We start from the raw sequence: 18,690 nt of genomic DNA, 5'->3' as shown, positions 1-18,690 counted from the left end.
TATCCAGGAGCCCTTCTCAGACTAACAGCTAGGGGGACAAAACTGCTGGCGTGGCCTGGGATGTGTGCCAACATATCCATTGATGGGTTAATATGTCTTTGTGCCTAGAAGGAGAAGGAATCTTCCTGTCCACTTTAAGGGGACAGTTAACAGTGGGATGTGGTGTTGGATTGGGTCAAGGCATCAGAGGGCATAAAAGAAATTATAATACTAAGGTTGTAATAAACACAGGTTAGAAAATAATTACTAAGATATGTCACTACTCTATAAAAGAACCTGGAACCGTTTGACCTGGGTGCAGACAAACCATTAGGACAAAGATCTTGTCAATGAAGAAGGCATCCCATATTCAGCATGACAGATCTTATGCTGGTGTTCACCCAGAGGAGTATCCTAGAGTGACTCTGGCAGCTCCTGGGATAGAAGTGCAGCAACAGTGTCACCGCTGTGCTTACTACAGGGGTGACTGCAGCAGAAATGCTGTGGCCAGCCCTGAGCCTGCAGCTCAGAAACATGCTGCTAATTTGGAGGGAGTTCTGAGAGGAGGGAGAAAAACAAATAGGATACCAGGAAAGTTGCTTTTGTAATGAAACAGTTGGGAGTTCCAGTTATTTGACTAATCACCCAGGAGGCCACTGGTTGACTTGATCCAAATCTGTAAGTACCTGCTGGAAACAGAGATGTGATGACAGAGGGCTCTTCAGTAAAGCAGGCAGACAGGTCACAAGACCCAGTTGCTGCAGATTAAAACAAAACAAATTCAAAGCTGAAATGAAGGGTAGTTTCTCCCATCTGGCTTAATTCAGGGCTGTGATGGAGTCCCAGTGATGGAGTGTCAATCTTCCAGAGGTTGCCCTTGAACCTCAGCACTCCTGCCACATGCACGTAGCAGAGCAGCAATGCCTACCTTGCTGTTCCTCTGGGGAAGGCTGGCAGGGCACTGTGAGCTTGCCTTAATCCCCACTGTGTCTCAGTTTTCTTCCCCAGAGCGACTTGCAGGTGTTGCATCCTTCAAAGTGGAGGAATCACACAGGAATGCAGCAGCAATGCATCATCCCCCTGGTTCATCTCAGGGCTTGCTTTACTGCTCTCTGGGGGCACGGGGCAGGCTGGACCCCTGGCAGCCTGCATGGTGCTGGTGCTGCAGGAAGTCCTGTCCTGGCGTGGGTTGCTTGGCCAGGGGTCTGAGGGGAAGGCACTGCCTCTCTGGTGATAACCCCCAGGGTACCCAGACACTTGAATACTAGAGAGGGGACTGCCTGCAGATTCAGGGATCTCACTCCATGTCCCTTCCCTCCTTTATCTCAGCATAATCCTTTGCTCCCCCAACTCCTCCTGGGCCCCAAACGTGGCTGATCCAAGCGCAAGGCAAGTCTGTCCTGCTTGAGCACACGAGAGAGAGGGAAGAATTGAGGGAGAAGGGCCACAGCTGGATGCCAGATCACCCTTTCCTCTGTGCTACTTCAGGAATGGAGACACTATGCAGAAACTTCTTCCTTAGCCTAGGCAAGGAAGGCCATGGACAGAAGAAGAATTGGCAAGGCGCATGGAATTATGAGCATAAAGTCAAAGCATGTACATTTGGGCTGTCTATGTTGCCACGCCTCTAGATGGCCTGCAGAAGACAAACATCATCTTAGGCTGAGACTTGTCTCTCTGGTGCTTGAGGGGGCTAGCACATCCCCATTTCATGGCAGACAACTCTCCCGCATTCTGTTTTCCATGCTCTGCTGTGTGCACCGTGAAACAGAAAAACCTTTAGGGGTGCAGGTCTATTAGATGATCATGATGAAGACAATAATGGAAAAATTATCTTGTCAGCTGTGCATTTCTCCCCCAAGAGGGAGTTGGGTCAAATGAAATCTTTGCTATCAATCTGGGATCAGAATCTGGGAGTGAAACAGGTGGAGCCTGGCTCTGAGCTGTTGACATGGCTTTGTGTATGGCTGTATTGAACTTTACTGATACTCCTGCTATTGGATATATTAATGTTTTATAAGACCTTGCACAAAAGTTCAGAGAGGATTTCCTTGCTAGCTGAATGGCCAAATTCTCACTGGCAGCTCAATGGCTGAAATTTTCACTGCTATGCCAAGGACTAATTCTAGTGTTCAGGCAGCTATGCAAAGTTCTATCCTAGCAATGGAAGCAGCTATGAAAATAGGAGATACTGTCTCTGAGACACTGTACGACCTTTTGAATCAAAAGGGAAAAAGAGATTTTCTGTGAGCTGTTCTGCTCCACTAGGCAGTAACACTCTGCATTTGTTAATAGCAAACTGCAGCTCCCTAGCAAAGGATTTTCTGTTCTTTGTGAAATATGCACTGCAACACTTAAGTACTCTAAAGAGGAAATTTTTTGTTTGCCAGGAAGAGGACTTTAAGAGTCATTTGGGTGCAGCCTTTCTTCCCTTGGAGGAAGATGAGAAGGCTACTGTAGGCATGATACAAATTGCTTTTATACCTATATTTTTATCCAGTTTTAACACGTTCCACAGACATGATAACAAGAAGTGACTATCTGTTACCCAAAGCTGTAATGTTCTTCTGACCAGAGGTCTAATGCTGGTTCTTCCTCTGTCATAAACGTTTTAGTCTAGAAGCTGTAGACCCAGGTGATGTGTCTCTGCATGTGCATCTCCAGAGGCCCCATAGCTGTGTATGCCAAAGTCGTGTTTTGGAGGAAAACATGTTTTTCGGTTGTCCAGCTTTCCCCTGGTTTTTGGTCTGTGGGGAGACTGGCTGCAGCTCCTGGGATTTTCTTTCTCTTTCTTTACTTATAGTGTTTCCCACGGTGGCAGCCTTGTTTCTCCACTGTTCTGCTCATGTCTGTACTGCTTCACAAGGCAGGGAGGAGACAGCAAGTGCTGGGACACAGTGAGCTTCGGGAGACACTTGCAGCTTCCTTTTATTGACTCCAGAGGCCTCTCTTTGAGTTTGCAATCTAAATGGCTTTGGACTGGATAAAGGCAAATCCTTCCCTGACAAACTCTCTGGAGACTGCCTGTGTGCTCAGGGCTTGAATCAGCAGAAAAACTTCCAGTGACTTCTTATGCCCTCAATAAGGCTTGGAAAGTTGGGCCAGTAGTGACAACATGGAAAACCAGAGAATTAGTACCTGAGAAGCACAGGGAGAATAGAAAGAGAGATAGGATGGCTCTTCTGAGGTCTTTGATAAAAAATTCTGTAAAAAAAAAAAAGCCAAAAATGCCTGCTTTCTGTTGTAAAAAAAGCTGATTTTATAATGAGTGAGTAGGAGATTTCAGTTCTGGCAGGATCGGCTGGCTCTGGGCTTGTAAAACTGTTATGCTTCCAGCTCTTTCACATATACCATCTCTGCTGAAAATGATGTTTGGTTGAAATCTGCCATATTTGGATGTTTGCCTGTAATTCCAGATGTTCAATGTCCTGATCAGAGTTGTTATGCAGAAATTTCGAGTTGGAGCACTGCAGAGGAGCTGGTTTGTTCTATGCAAGTGCCGTATTTGCTACACATTGAAATGGATGTGTTGAACCTTTAGCACACAATACAGAGGAAGTCACTCAGGATCCCAGGGGTTCATTGCACAATCTCGTCTGTGATGGGACTTGTTCTGTGCAGTGAGCTGGACACAGAATCATAGAATCACTTCTATTTGAATGGTGTGGGTTGGAAGGGATCTTAAACGCTATCCAAATCCCACACCATGGGCAGGGACACCTTCCATTAGATCTCATGATTCAAAGCCCCATCCAACATGACTGTGAACTCTTCCAGGGATGGGGCATCCACAGCTTCTCTGGGCAACATTTTCTAGTGCCTTAGCAGCCTCATAGGGAAGAATTTCTTTCTATTATCTAATCTAAATTCTCGTCTTTTAATTTTAAACCATTCCCTCTTATCCTATCACTGTGTGTCCTTATGAAAAGTTTCTCTCCATGCATGGACATGATTTCTGTCCTAGAAAACCCTCCATAAGGAGAAACATGGCAGGCCTGTTTGGGGGGGAATATGTATGATACTGAGTGATTAAAGTGTTTTCATGATCAACAGGATATTGAAAATCTCTACTTCAGAAGATAAGGGAGATTATTTCCCCCCTGAGACTAGGATCTCCCTTTTTTCTGGAGAAGTCTATAAATGAAATTGAGGAAATGCTTGACTGGGACCAGAGACCAGAGTTCACCCAGCTCCAGTATCCAGTCTTGGACTACGACTAGTGACAAGTGTTCTTCTGGTCAAGGATAATACGGGAGATAATATTTGGAGACAATTTGGCAATTTGCCTAAAATCCTGTTCTTGATACCTCTGGCAGCTGAGTTTTGTTGACAAAAATCTTTTTCCCATTTTGTGTTTAGGCTGCTGCAGAGTTCAATGATGGGTCTTGTTCTGTGGTGTAGGAGTAGTGATTTGTGCCACTCCAGGAGCGCCCTCACCACCCCCAGCTGTCCCTCCCCAGTGGCAGTCTGTGTCACTTGTTGTCACACAGGGCATGTGTCCTTTCCCTGGCCCCGCTGTCTGCCTCTGGCCATGCTGCCTGACGTGGCCACCCCTGCAGCACCAAGTAGCAGGTCACTTTGTGTGAGCACCAGCACTCCCCACTCTTTCCCAGCTCTTAATCACTGATCCTCGGAGCACATCACCTCAACCGTCTTCTTCTTCCAGTCACGGCCATCTTTGCTGACCTTTGGGAAGCGAGCTTGCAAAATGTCTCTTATTTGCTGTGAGCTGGAGAGAGGGTAAATTTTAATTACTCTCTTAAACCAATGGGTTGGACAACCTCTCCCCTCTCCCTGCAGCCCCTAAGCACTGTGCATTCTCTTCTGTAAATCAGGTGCTTTATTAGAGCCACTGTAGCAGAAAATGAAATGTAAAACTGAGTGTAGACTTATTTTAGACACAGTAGTAGCAGAATTAAGAAGGGAAATATGTTTGAATTACTGGGGGAAGTAATTTAGGAAGAAATTGGAATGGTTAATTAGAGAAAATTATCTCTATCTAATTCTCGAAGACTAATTGAAATGCTCCAGTCTTTTTCTTGAAAGGAAAAATCTATTTTAATAGCTTAGATTATTATCAAGGAATGTAACTTTGGTGGTAGCAAAAAAATTTTCATAAATTTCCCAAGAAAAAATACTGTTGAAGTGGCATCTGAGTATTATGATAGAGATGTAAAATCATAGCGGGTCTCTTTTCTTTTATTGATATTTTATTCCTGGGGGCCTGGAAGGTTGGGGACACGAAGAAGACAGGGAAAGGGATTTATGAAGCTTTCCAAATTTCCATGTATACCATTAGTGCTAGAAACTTTGAGACCAAAATCTGTATGATTCCCGAATCTTAAAATAAATAACAAAACAAACATTTAACCTCTTGACAAAATCCCAGGATTTGTAAGGATGTCAGTAAAAATACTTATTTTATACAGGAGGTATGATATTGCAAGTTCCCAAAACATGTTGTTTGATTGATTTCAACTAAAGAAAAGTCTAGTGTTGATTAACTAACCTTCTTCAATTTAATCTTTTTCTCAGGCTTTCAGTTGTTAAAACAAGAGCTTGGGAGTAATGTTTGACAACTTTACCAAAGCAGAATTCTGTCTTTCACCTGGGGTTTTGCAGATTGCGATGTCTCTGATGTGGTTGCAGATGATCATCTTGCAACTGTAGGATAGCTGGAAAGGCCAAAGCAAAGAACACTCTTGTTGCACCACCAGTATGTTCCAGTCTCTTTTGCCTTGGCTGGGATTCCTTTTGGTCTCACCTCTAATGCAGTAATTCTCTTCTAGCTGAAGAGACTTCTCTCCCCAGACACCTGGTACCTGATCCCTTGTGGAAATTCTGGTTGCTCAAGAGAAGCCTCAGCTAGATTTTACCTATTTTCCAGCTGGAGGAGGACATTACTCCTTTTCAGTGTGACTAGTTTCCTGTGCTGTCCAGGCTGTCCCACCTATTGCAAAGGACGTAGTGCGCTAGAAAAATCTGATAAAACAGGACCTGGACATGGTCTGTGACTGCCACTATCACTGTGAATGTGCTGCACCAGAATTTGTTGCTGTTGGCACTGTACCTTTTCTGGAACAATACAAAGCATTTGGACACCAAATTTAGTTCTTACTTTCATTTGCCTTCATTCTCACAAGAACAAAAAGGAAGCCAACAGCTCCTCTTTCAGAAAACCCTTTTCCTTCCAAAATCAGTAAAAACCTGCTGCACAGTTATATGTTTAGCATGAGTCCAGGCACCAGCCTGTGTATGGTCATCAGGCATGAGGGAGAGTTTGTATGGGAGACTCCAGGAAATTGTGTTGAGAAGTCAGCAATACAGACCACACAGGAATAGCCTTTTATTTTCTCCTGAGAGGTGGTAAAACTATTAAGTTACCTTTGGGAAAGATGAATGACATTTAGTCACTGGTAGATAACTCATATCTCATGACAGTATCTGCAATTACCTAATAAGAAGTTGTAGGTTATTTTTTCCTTTGGGAAATAAATTTTCTATGTAGTTATGCATCTTCTGCACCAGGGATACTTTGCTTCATCTAGTGTAAATTCTGCTTTTCACTGAAATTTTTGCAAAGAAGTGGGACAGATTCTGGCATGTTGGTGTAAAATAAATATTCAGTAATTTATATTTTCAGTAGAATAATTCCATTCTGCCAATGTTACTATAGTAAACTTGCCTCTATTTAGTTGTTTGTTTGTTTGTTTTATAATCCAGTTCTGACAATATTGTGCTTGGAAAAGCATTAGAAGTGTGGACTACTTTCCACAAAAGTGGTCAGTAGTCTACATCTTACATAAATATGGTGTGGCAGATTTGATACCAGGATACTGACTCATGAAGTTATCTTTCTACCTTACAAGCCTTAATGTTATATACTCCAGTGACAGTGAAATTCCATGGTGACTCCTTTGTGCCAAAGCTGGTGAGAAGGGCATGTACTGCTCTGTTGATTTCTTTCCCAACTGTTTATTAGCATCTAGACCACAATTTTTGTAATCAGGATGAAAACCAGTATTCTGCTTAAATTACAAAAAAGGAGTTACAGGAAAGCAATCAGCACATTCAGTCCTATGCTTTCAGGCAGAGATTATCCTTTAGCTTCATTGAAGGCTGGAAAGAAACAACCTACAAGCAGCTTACTTGGTAATAACTTAATGCCCAAGAGTTTTGTGTCTTTCCATGGAGCAGTAGATGCTGGCCAAAGGATTTTAGTAGGGTACACCACTGGAGTTTTCTATTATCACAGACACTGTATTTACAAGTGCAATTAAATACTTCCAGAAGGGATTATGTAATAACACATGGAACACATGGAAAGTAAAGCAAGATTCTGCTCTCATTTGCATTAACTTTTATGTGGAGCAAATGCAAGAATTTAAACAAAGATAGTTCATATACAGCTACTGAACAGCCTGAGTCTCAGTTTGCTTCAAGCTGCCGCATGCCTCAGTCCATCCCCTCAGCCTTCCTCCCAGTGCTCAGGCAGCTGCTAACCTGATGCTGTTGTGCTGTCACAGGAGGGTGGATGCTGTGTGAAGGATCAGGCTCGTATTTCTTGGAACTTGGTTTGCTCTCTGGCTATGCAGAACTTCGAGTCCACCAGCCCGAAGCAGACATCGACTCCTGCCAGCTGTCACCATCAGAGGGCAAGGAAGCAGTGTGGCTGTGCTCAAAATGATGGTTTCATATGTCTTCTATTTGCATTTGTGATGCCCTAAACATGACAGTACAAATAGTGATGGGGAAAGGGAACTTGCAGGGGTAGGATACAGCTGCAAAAACAGAGAAAGACAGAAAAGTATGAAGTGGCATGGCAGAAAAGATGTGGGAAGACTGGGTATGAAATGCAGGGGCAGAGAATATCAGACCTGTGAAAGGCTAGAGAAGGAAAGAGGTAGACAACAGTTAAAGTGGCTGAAATCAGTGTGGAGAGCTTTCACTGTACAGGCCAAAGGGAGAAAGGGAAGTCTCTCCTTCTATTTTTAGCCAAGCAGCTGAATTATTCCACTTGCCTGCCCGCGGGGGTCAGGCAGTAATGGAAACCACCCTCTGAGCAGCCACTGAGCAGGATCAGGGCTGTGCTTTGCCTGCTGGTAGGGCTCATCTCCAGGCGCTGTGTGACGGCATGTGCTGCAGCACAGACCTCCCCTGAGCTGGAGCTCAGGAAAATGAAAATGCTAAGGAGTTGTCCAAGTTTCAGCCCCTGCTGGCCATCCCAGGAGATGGGGGCATCAAGGGCTGCAAGTGGCATCCCCTCTTGATTTCAGCCATGCCTGAGCAGTGGTGTGTTCCAGCCCATGGGTGAGCCCATCAGCCTCATGCAGTGCAGCCAGTCTCCATTTCTGCACTCAGTGCAGTGCCTGTGCCTGTGAGCTTGTGTGCCACATCATTTTGGGTATATTTGGTAAATCCTCAACTCTCTAGAGACATTATCTTCCTGATTTATCATCAAGCACCTTGTTCTTCTTCAGAGGGCAATTCAGTGCAGCTAAATTAGGTTCCTGTCTTGCTTTGTGCTTTGAAAGAGCCTTTTTCTCTGTCTAATGACTACAGAGTACATGCTTCCAGCTCACATGCTTAAGATAAGTTATGCTGTGTATGTACTACCGATTATTCCTGGCCTTGTGAGGTGGCATCATCTCAGAAATACAGATCAAGGATGAGCCTAGCTGAGAAAATAGGATGGGAGATGATGTATAAGGCTGAGGGTGACAAAGAAAGAGAGAAGATCAGAGCAGTCCTGACATGAGTGTTAATAACACTTACAAAGGCTTGGGTTTCCTTCTCTGCAGGGAGTTCTTGGAGTTGTATTCTCAGGAGCCATTGTCGTCAATGGTGGTCTGTGGGGAAGTATAAAAATCAGTTCATTATACAGATGTTTTTGTCAACAGGTTTTTTTTACTTTAATTTTTTTCTTTAATCACAACCCTGAAGCTGGTGTTTGAGGAAGAAGTAGATGAACCAAAGCCACCTTTTTGTCATTTAAAAGTCTATGAAGAGGAGGTGAAATGTAGCAGATAATTCACCACTGCCAGTTTCACATCTTTTATGCAGAACATAGCCATCAGGTTTAATTTTTGGTTTTGAATTTTTGAGTTATTATCCACAAAGGGTGGGCACAAGGGGGCCACAAAGGATGGGGGTTCCATGTCTCTTTATTGAGATAATCCCTTGCAGTTGAACTTGCTGCCTGTGAAAAGCCAGGCTTTGCTGGGCCTGTGTGGCCCTGTACTTTGTTAGGTCTCCCTGCAGAGCCTCTCTGCCTTTGAGGGAGACAAGACTTTCTCCCAGTATCTGCTTTGGCTTTTGAATAGCTGTTGAGCTGAGTTTGGGCAATTAATCCCAGCTGCTGCTCTGGGTCTTTCAACAGGTAAATGCACTGAATGCACTGAATGCACTGAGGCAGACCTGAGTGCAGCAGGTCTCCTGTTGAGCTCAGACCTACTGTCTGCCTGCTAGCCCTGAGCAGGAGGGCTATCAGCCCACACACCCTGCTGAGCAATGGCATCTTGCTGTAGCAGCCACTTTCCATGGCTGAGAGACAGGACTGGCTGTCAGGATCTCTGACCTGGCACTCCCTTCCTCCTGCACCAGATGAACCAGCCTGCACCTCTGGAGCACCAGTGGGAGCTTAGTGGTGCTGTGGCCAGCAGTTAATAGACAGAAGCTGGGCAAACAACCTTCTGCTGTATCCCACTTCTGCTCCAAGGTCTGGGCTCTGTGTGCCAGTGCAGTCCCAAGGTGGGGACCGATGTCATTCTTCTGCAGGGCAAGTTGCTGCGAAAGGAGAAACAGAGGAACTCCTCTCACAGGTGAAGGAAAAGCATAGGAAAAGCACAGGAAAACAAATATTCAAATATCAGTCATTCAGCATCTCTGTCCTGATTTAGAAAAATGCATAGAATAAGAGGTCACACTACCTTGGTCCTCACCTATCTTCTGGCTGATCTCAGGGACTCCAAGGAAAAGGTTCACTTTTCCTTGAAGGGAGCCAGGAAATTAATTTTCACTGGGGATGCCAGTAGAAGTATCTGCTGAGAATAGGCAGTATTACTCTCACTGAAAGGCTGGAGGTGGGCTTATCTGCCTTCACCAAAGGGCTATAGGTGGCCCCAGTAACAATGGATGATTATTGAGGAGGTTTTGGAGCTGTCTGGTAGAATAATTTTAATATTGTTGAGATTTTATTATACCTGAGTTGTTAGGCCACTGAGAGCCTTGGGCAGACTTTTTTTATTATTGCTTAAGCTGACATGATGCATCACTGTTGGTACCTGCTTTCAGCTAGATCTGATACAGTGACTGTCTGTACCTGCTGTTCTGGTTGTGAAGTTTTTTCAATCATGCACATTCTGCAGATAGGATCTGTACTGTGATTTGAATATGAAATATTGGGGGTATAGAGAAACAATGAGATTTCCAGGAAGCTGAAAGGTACATGAACAAGACTTCAGTGATGCTGCATGTTTGGATCTTGGCTCATTTGGAAATCCAACAGATGAAACCATCTTCTTCAAATTTTACTGGCAGATGTATGAATGGAGCACTTTTCCCTTTCTGGCTTTACTTCATGATTCCAGCCAATCTGACATTTCTTCTTCTGCTTCAGACCTGCTGTTCCCCAGCCTGCATCCTCACAGGCAACACATGGGTCACAGTGGTTTACAAAGAAAGTATTTATGTCTTTGGCTTCAACTCAGAATCTAATTTGCTACATGCATTTTGAGGTGCACATAAGTAGACACCTCAGGCAAGCTAGGAGAGTGACTAAGAGACAAGGATGTGCTGTGGATGCACCCTGGAAGTGCTGCTATGTTATGTAATGAGGACCTGGCTCGATGTAGGCATTAGGTCACAGCCTTGAACACATCCCTGCCTCTCCCAGCAGGTTCAGAGAAAGCTGCTGACATGCACAGCAGCTTCAGCGATGCTTCTGTGTTGCTTCAGTGTCTGCACAATAAGCAAGGCTGAATGTACGTGGCTTTATTGCTCTCCTGCCTATGCCAAACCAACCATAGGCAGTACCTTGGTTTTGGGGACAAATGAGGGGCAAAATGAACAAGGAAAAAAAAGGAGAGAAAACAAGATAAACTGTTGGTAGCAGTTACCGTTCAGTTCAGACAGATGACAGCATTTTATTATCTCTTGCATGGTATCCAGGGGAACCTCAGGAGCTCCCTAGCAACAATATAGCAGGAAAAGGAAGCATCTCAATCCCTGGAGCTAATGTGTTTGTGCAGAGCTATTGGCCTGTTGGCCCTATCTATCCTGGTTGTAATGGTATGGAGAGCTGCTACCTCCTTCCACAATACTGCCAGGGAGCAAAAATGGCAAAGGCAGCAATTTCTGAAGTGAGATAGAGGAAAAGGAGCATACATAGTCTAAGGAACCACGTGGTCAACCCATGAGAAAGAAAATACTCCTCCGGTCGTTAACTGAGATGGCCAGTCTGTGTATTTTATAGAATACAGCTGTTGTGATCTATATGTTACCCCTGTTCTCCTAAAAACACACCTTTTCAAGTTCCTTTCCTCCTCTCCTATTTCCATGTAATCATCCCTTTATCCATATCTAATGTTTCCTTGTTTCTGAAGATGACATCTGTGATCCTGCAATTGCTCCCCTTACTGCTCTGCTGTAAGTGGATCACAACAAAACGGGAAATCTTTGTTCCCTCAGGACTGGCTTTATAAAGGATCCCAAATTTCCTTGATAGTAAGGCTTTCCTTAGGCTTTCAAAGGCCTAATGTAGTCCTCTAAAACAAGAAGGTACTATGATCCTCTAGGAACTGAGAGGCCATTGACACTGGAGACAAATGGCTCCATGTCAAAATGTCACATTACAAAATTGATTTTAGGTTTTTAATTTTGAAATTGTGTTTAGACATGTCTCCCCTTTATCATATATGGCATCAGTGCTCCTTTAATTTCCTCTGCATTTGGGACTTGTTCACCTGTTGCTATTCCCCTGAAGGGCACCAAGACAAGGTGAATTTTGCATAAGTTCAACTTTGGCAAAAGGCAGTACCTGAGGGTTGGTGTGTCCCTCCAGTTTTTCCAGCCCTCTGCTTTGTTCCACTTGGCTAAGCTGAAGCATAAATCTCTGTAACCAAAACTGAGATGTTAAAAAAAAATACAACTCCCTCACTCTCTCATAATAAATTCTTAGAAAAAAACCTACTGTGTTGCTCTGTTATCTCCACATGTAAGCTTTGTTCTTGGCAGGCACAGGTGCATCTTTTTACAGAGATGGGATCACTAGGAAAAAGTGCATAGTTGGTCTCCGGCGTCCATGGGACTGGTAGCTCCCTTCTGTTGCTCACCAGGGTGCAATTTCCAGGCACCATGTTAAGGTAAGTGCTGCAGACACCTGTAACAGAGTGTGCCTTTCTGGCTGGGAATGTATAAAGCATTTTGTCTAAAACATTGTGTTATTTCCCTAGATTGTTTGGATGATTGGAAAGGGATGGAGTGTTCTTTCCCTGTGGCATACGTTTCTTTCCCCTGCCTCGACATGAAAAGTTTTCCCCACTAAAGGAAACACGGACATAGCTGTGCAATTTTGCTGTGCTCTAGAGTACTCTGACTAGAGGGGAATAACATTTGCTTCACCACAGATGCACATTGCACTGCAGACACCTTGTCATGGCGTATCTCTCCTCTATTCAACTCTGCCATGGATACCTGTATATTACGACACTTTGAACATCACCAAGGTATAATTTTGCCAGTTTCATAGCCATCCACTATCCCCTCTGCTTGGTCATTTGGAGATGAATCTGTGTCCCCCCACCCAGTTTGGTGCTATTGCAGCATTTCTAGCCATGATGAGCTGAGCAGAACTTGGGCTGATGATTCATTACTGGAAGAGTACTGAGCATACAAATGAGAGGGTACAATCAGCAGTGAGGCTTGCTTTGCATATTTCTGCTCTGCTTTGCTTCACCAGTAGGAACATTTCTCAGACCAGCCTGCAATCCTCTGCAGACCTGATGGCAGCCTCTCTAGTGATGTAGCACTGTAGAAACTCCTCTGACAGGCACTGGCAGTGAAAGGAACTGTGTACTTACTGAATGTGAAGTGCTGCTGGCATGCACCTATGCTAAGCTCCTCCTTTCCTGCTGGCCTCTATCAGTGTGTTTTATTAGTCAGGCAAGTGAGGAGTTCAAACAAAGGTTGAAAGAAAAATAATGGACATATGCATGTCACTGCCTGCCTCATATAAATCAGCATGCAATGATGAAACATTATTATTTGTGTGCTTCTAGCTACTTGTAGATGGCCACAATCCAGATTAGATGCTCTCTGTGCCAGTACATCTGATTGTCAATAAGAAGCAGCTGGACTCAGCTGAAGCAAAAGCTTTTTCCTGCATATGAGAGAAGAGTGTTGCTAAAGTTGGCTGACTCCCAGGCTGTGTAGGATATATTCCAACAATAATGTTGTGGGATTTTTTTTGCTAAACACTTTCCAGCTTTTTTTTTGAAGAAGTGTACTCAGAATTTCCCATAATGCATTTTGCAAAGCTGACAGTCAGCACTTTATACGTTCTTTTCTCCTTCTGGTGATATGAGGTAGGTTTTTTTGTGTAATTCTATTGACTGTAGTGATTTTATTTCCATTTGTCCACATCAAAGTGGTCAAAATCAGGACCTGACATTTATTCACTGGTGTCTGAAAGACAGGTGAAGGTGGAAGGGTATAAACATCAGTAGAGAACACAAAAGGATTAAGATACCAGCCCTGCTACAGAAAAATCTCCCGTTGGTGGCCAGCAGAAATTCATAGTTCACTGAAACCAGCAAGTGGTGGTCTGGTAGACTAAGAGCTCACCCATTTTCATGCATGCATTTGCGTACAGGAGCTCTGCATCCAGCTCTGGGATCCAGCACAGAAAGGACTCTGGACTGCTGGAGCAAGTCCAGAGGAGACCACCAAGATGACCAGAGGAATGAAGCATCTCTCCTATGAGGAAAGGCTGAGAGAATTGGGATTTTTCAGCCTGGAGAAGCGTCAGCTTCAGGATGATTTAATTTGCCCTTTAAGTAACTAAAGGGAGCCTAAAAGAAAGGAGAGACGTTTCCAAGAACATGTAGTGACAGAGCAAGGAGAAATTACTTCTAACTGAAAGAGAGTAGGTTTAGATTAGATATGAGGAGAAAATTCTTTACTGTAAGGGTAGTGAGGCGCTGAAACAGAGAAGCTGTGGCTGCCAGATGCCTCAAAGCGTTCAAGGCCAGGTTGGATGGAGCTCTGAGCATCCTGGTCCAGTGAAAGGTCTCCCTCTCCGTGGCAGGGGTGTTGGAACTAGTTGATCTTTAAGGTCTCTTCCAACCCAGGCCATTCCATGATTCTGTGATTCTCTGACTTATGATCCCTTTAGGGAAGCAGAGAAACTGGACTGTTATGCTGCCTCCCAGCTGCCAATAAGGCCTGTTGTGTCTTTGCATTAGTTGTGTTGAGGTTGTAGTGGTATTCCTAGGTTGAAGTGGGTAAATGTTTATTCTGATGATGCACTCTGATGCCCATCTCCTCTGAGCAATACAGTTATTCATAGAAGTGAGGAAATTTAGCATGCAATAGTTCAGGAAACTCACTCTTTCATATTTGGAGCCCTAATTAGAGCAATTAATCACTACTGCTTCTGCCATCTAAGCTTTCAGGCTAGAATATATTGTCCTCTCTTGTCAGAGCAGAAATGTAAAAATGGTTTCCCTTTACCTGACACTTTGCCAGTACAGCCTTTATCAGTGTCTGTCTCCTACCAGCTTCTATCTTTCCTGGGAGCTGGAGCTGAAAATGCAAAGAACAAAATGATGTGGCTGTTCCAAAAGAAAGAAGAAGTGTGAATTTAAGAGATCAGCTTCTACTCTGTTTATGTGGGTTTTAGCTGGATGTCTCCATTTGCATTACCTCTCCTGGGAATTTCTTTTGGGTTTCCATATTGCTGTAACAAGGTGACCATTTTAGGGGGCAAAATACCCTGACATTTCCACTGTAAACAGGGATTTGCTTTCCACTTGATGCAACTGAAACTTCCCCTCACAAAATCTCTATCCATTGAAATTCTCCAGGTATGTGCCCAGGAGAGGGCAGGATGAGGATTAGGTTGCCTGTGTGTGTTTTAGCTCCATATTTTCCCCTTGTCTGGTCCATCAGTACTCAATTTAACAGGTTAAATGTGACTGTCATTCTGCTCCCTCTGCTTCCCCCTGTATCAACGTGCATAAGATGATAAACTGTAGGGGCTGAGGATCACAGGAGAGCACCCTGGCCCTCTCTATCTCAAACTACATAACTCTGTAAGTTAGATCTGTGCTTTGGTCTCTCTTCTCTGTGTTCTTGTGACAGTGATTCCTCCTCCAGGAAAGAAAGGCATTTCCTTTGGCACCTGACCTGGTGTGCTGCACCCTTGAGCGCACTGAGGATCTCTGCTGAGGATGGGCCTATGCTGAGGATCTCTGAGGATGTCAGGGGTCTCAGTATAAAGTGAGAAGTTGAAGATTTGATCAGTACCTTGCTTTCCTTTTTCTCCTGAGAAAAACTAGGGTGGAATCTTTCTGTCCACAGACCTGCAGATTCCACTGGATTCCATGGAGTGTGATGGGAAGAGTCAGGTGTGGCTCCATGATGCTGGCAGTGCCTGCACTTCCGCTGAGATTCAGTGCCTGAGCGGGGCTGCTCTGATGTTCTGCTGCAGTGCTGAACAGAATGGATGAGCTTGGCTCTGCAGTGGCAGTAGAGAAGATGAAGATGGCCATCTGTCCACAGCCAGCATACACATTTTTCACACACACATACACAGATACAGACCCTGAAAAGTCCCAACATGTAGCTATGAACAAAGAAAGTACTGGACTGGAAGTCTAGTCTAGTCATGTATAGAAGTTTTTGAATATCGTCTAGAGACTTGCAGCATTTCCAGCTGCATGTATAAGGGAAGTTGAAATTCATGGTCTTGTTAGCCTTTGCTAACATTATGAATGGTCTGACAGTAGCATTGTGAAATATCAATTTTCTTTTGGTGTACTTTCTGCTGCTTCCTTATCAGTCAGCTTCAATACCTCTTACAATGAAGCAATTCTCTGAATCTGAGATGTTAACACTAATGTTTGTCTTTTTGCTGCCCTTGATGAAAAATTAATGAACCGTGAATGAATCAACACTTCTTCCCTGTTTATGCTTTTTTCCTTTTCATGCTTGGATGCCAAGATGCATTTACTGAAACATGGGAACAGTTGCTTTTTGACTTCTCAGACAAATCCATCCAGGAAAACTTGCAACAGGAATCCTCATTCTTGGACCTCCAGATCATGCAGACCTTAAGCAGATAAGAATTGCTACAGCCCTTCAGTAAAGGACAGCCCAGAGCAGCTCATAGCTCTTGTATTGTGCCAAATATCATTTGTTGCTCATTTCTATTTATTGCCCCACCAGCTGATTGAGTAATTTAGTACACCATTGGCAGGCTCTCCCCATAAGCAAAGAGGCAACAGACAGTGTGCACTTGGCATTCCTGAGCTGATCCTTTGGACAAGTTGCTAGAGGAAGCAGAGGATAAATATTAAACCCAAGACACAGTACCTCTGTTGTGAACATCTGCAATTGGATGTTTCTGGAGGGGGAGAGAGAGGGTACCAATAAAGACATTTAGTTCTTTTCCTATTCCACTTGACTTTAACAACTTGCTTTAGCAGAAATGATCCAGAAGCAGCTCCCCAAATGCAGCCAAGTTCCAGCTGCCCCCAAGACCACTGCATAACAAGTCTGGAACTTGGCACTGTGACAGCAATCTGCTTTCCTTGTTGCTGTTACCCAGAACAGCATTTCACCTGGGCTGCTCCTCACCCGCTCTCACACACACAGCACGGTGCCACAGCACTCTGATTCTGAGGGCCAGGAGCTCCCCACACGGATCCAGGTGCTGGATTAGCGTGTCACAAGAGACAGATGCTTGTTCCCACTGACAAGACAAGCTCCATTGCTTAGGGAAAAATGAAGCTCAGTGCAGTAAACAATGATCCAGGTAAACCCGGATGATGAGGGTGCCTTTCAACACATTTCTAGCAGCTCTCCAAGGACTTCACTTATAAGGAAATCTCTGCACTAGCCAAATGCATTTCTGTGCAGCTATCATCTCCCAGTTTGTTGAGAGAAGCACCCTTATGTTCCATTCAGAATAACAAACCATATTTCTTAGCAACAGTTTCGAGAAGAGCTGTATCAGAATTTCTTTCTTTTTGATTTAGGGCAAAAGATTAATCAGAAAGCAGAATATGATTTTTTTTTTCAATCTTTCAGTCTTATTTAGGAAGTAGCAATTTTTTCAATTCTAGTAATTTTCAGTGCCCTGGTCAGGATGATATGCTACTGAAATTTACATTTTTGATTACACATCAAAAGGTTTTACTACAGATTAAGTAGTTTTCAACACTTACATTTCCATTTCCTATTTTCCTAGGAGTCTAATTTAGACAATCTGCATACACCAGTAGCTTCTGTGTCATTCAGGAGATGGTAAATATTCCAAAATGCAAGGAAATAGAAATTTCTCAGTGTCTCTTTCCTTTCCAGTGGAAGTATGAGCTTCTTTTGGTAGGACTTCTCCATGTTTCTAGGAGCCATTGGACCTAGACATATCAAGATCAGCCCCTACTCAGATCCACTACTGACAATCCCTTAGGCATACATTTTAATCATGAATGGACCTTGAGACTGTACATAACTCATCCAAAATCCACGACTGTCTGACTGCCTGTAACTTCCTTTTTTTTGTAGCACTTTTTGCTGTTGCCTCCTTCATTTGTGAGGAAATGTCAGAATTTGAATGTTGGCAAGTAAGGCCTCATTTGCACCATGTGTCAAATTCCTTATACAACCTCTACAGGAATTGGTGGCACTCAGTAGTTTGTAGGACAGCTCTACTTAATCTCCCTAAATTTAATAATTTAAATGCCTGGAGATTTCACTGAGTATTTTTGTGAGATGAGCTTTCATTTAAAATGTAGAACCTGGGAGAAAAAGCAAATTTTGCAAGAAAATTCTCTAACCCTAAGTATTTGGTTTCTAAAAATATAAACCCTGGAAAATAATCCTTTTAGATATTATAGGTATTCTTCCATTCTCAAATCTTAATATAAAACCAATGAATGCTTTGGAACCTTTAGTCCTCTGAACCCATTAAGAGGATCATGATAAGCTTTCCCTCCTCCCACACTTCACTTTATCTTCTGCTAACAATGGCCACAGAGGAGACAAACTGGTAAGGATGCTTGAGGTATTTAGGAGGTGTTTAAATCCTACCCGCTGAAGTGAAACAAATGACTCATTTGCAAAGACCATGAAATGAATTTCCCCATCAGACAGACCCGTGCCAGAAGTAATCCATAAGTGAAACCCTGGGAACTTCTGCTATGTTGTATTGCTATGGGAATACATCTACGCTTGACTTTTCTGTGTTCCGCTGATGAGTCAGTATGTGTTTTTCACTAGAAGTGTTTCCTTCCACAAAGCTTCAGGAAGTCTTCCAGATACCTAAAATTCCACAACCAAAGTAGTGGCAAACTGTAATGTCATCTCCACTCCTGCCTCAAGGTAAATTCACTGAAGTTTAAGGCATTTGGATCTGAAAAAACAATGAAACAGGACAGCAGGACTTTCTCCTGTAAAGGAAATACACCTGAGAGAGTCTTATGGCTTCTT

The sequence above is a fragment of the Camarhynchus parvulus genome, chromosome Z, assembly GCF_901933205.1.
Source record: "Camarhynchus parvulus chromosome Z, STF_HiC, whole genome shotgun sequence".
NCBI classification, from domain to species: domain Eukaryota; kingdom Metazoa; phylum Chordata; class Aves; order Passeriformes; family Thraupidae; genus Camarhynchus; species Camarhynchus parvulus.
The sequence above is the reverse complement of the archived record's forward strand: the minus strand, read 5'-3'. Positions refer to the sequence as shown.